Source organism: Amblyomma mixtum, chromosome 3, assembly GCF_055824585.1.
Source record: "Amblyomma mixtum isolate Tamu chromosome 3, ASM5582458v1, whole genome shotgun sequence".
NCBI classification, from domain to species: domain Eukaryota; kingdom Metazoa; phylum Arthropoda; class Arachnida; order Ixodida; family Ixodidae; genus Amblyomma; species Amblyomma mixtum.
Genome location: NC_143014.1, coordinates 40,917,862 through 40,918,848, shown reverse-complemented (window position 1 = coordinate 40,918,848; position 987 = coordinate 40,917,862). Strand labels below are relative to the sequence as shown.

At 50.6% G+C, this 987-nt stretch overlaps 2 non-coding genes across 2 annotated transcripts; both read left to right on the top strand.

Moving 5' to 3' along the window:
• Window positions 1-326: 326 nt before the first annotated feature.
• TRNAN-GUU (transfer RNA asparagine (anticodon GUU)) lies at window positions 327-400 on the top strand. Its single transcript has one exon. It is a non-coding gene; the product is annotated as a tRNA-Asn (tRNA).
• Window positions 401-672: 272 nt separating this feature from the next.
• TRNAN-GUU (transfer RNA asparagine (anticodon GUU)) lies at window positions 673-746 on the top strand. The gene has a single exon. It is a non-coding gene; the product is annotated as a tRNA-Asn (tRNA).
• The last annotated feature ends 241 nt before the right edge of the window (window positions 747-987 follow it).

Genomic DNA, 987 nt, shown 5'->3' with positions numbered 1-987 from the left:
TCCCAAAACGACTGAGGCTGTGAGAGACGCCGTAGTTAAGGGCTCCGGAAATTTCGACCACCTGGGGTTCTTTAACGTGCACTGACATCGCACAGCACACGGGCCTCTAGAATTTCGCCTTCAAGCAATTCAGCCGCCGCGGCTGGGATCGAACCCACGTCTTTCGGGTCAGCAGCCGAGCGCCGTAACCACTGAGCCACCGCGGCGGGGTCAAAATGATCGACATGAAAGTGTTTTAATCCGTCGCCTCAGCCAAAGTTTGGCTAGCAATTTTTCGATTTTTATTTCTGTGCATATATTGTTTACCGGTAATAAAGAAAAAAAAGGCCCCCATGGCGCAATCGGCTAGAGCGTTCGGCTGTTAACCGAAAGGTTGGAGGTTCGAGCCCTCCCGGGGGCGAGCGCATCCCTTTTGTGCTTCTTTATCCCCACCTACTTTTCTTCCATTCTGACGGTTCAGTGCTTCTCCTGTGGTAATCTTTCGTAGTCCTTCTATTTTTGGCGCTGCCTTATCCCTCCCTTATCCCTCCCTTCAAAAAAGAGGAAGCTCTCGCCCCTTTTCCTTTTCGCCGTTTTTTTTTTGTCCCCATTACCTTGATTAAAAAGTGCATGGTATCAAATTCGCCCAGCTTTGTCCTTCTCACCAGCCTAGTTTTCCTCTGCAGACGCTCAGCCTCCGTGGCGCAATCGGCTAGCGCGTTCGGCTGTTAACCGAAAGGTTGGAGGTTCGAGCCCTCCCGGGGGCGAGCGCATCCCTTTTGTACTTCTTTTATCCCCACCTTCCTCTTTTCCGTTCCGACGGTTCAGTGCTTGTCCTGTGGTCGTCTTTCGTAGTCCTTGTATTTTTTGCGCTGCCTTATCCCTCCCTTCAAAAAAGAGGAAGCTCTCGCCCTTTTCTTTTTCGCCGTTTTTTTTTTGTCCCCATTACCTTGATTAAAAAGTGCATGGTATCAAATTCGCCCAGCTTTGTCCTTCTCACCAGCCGAG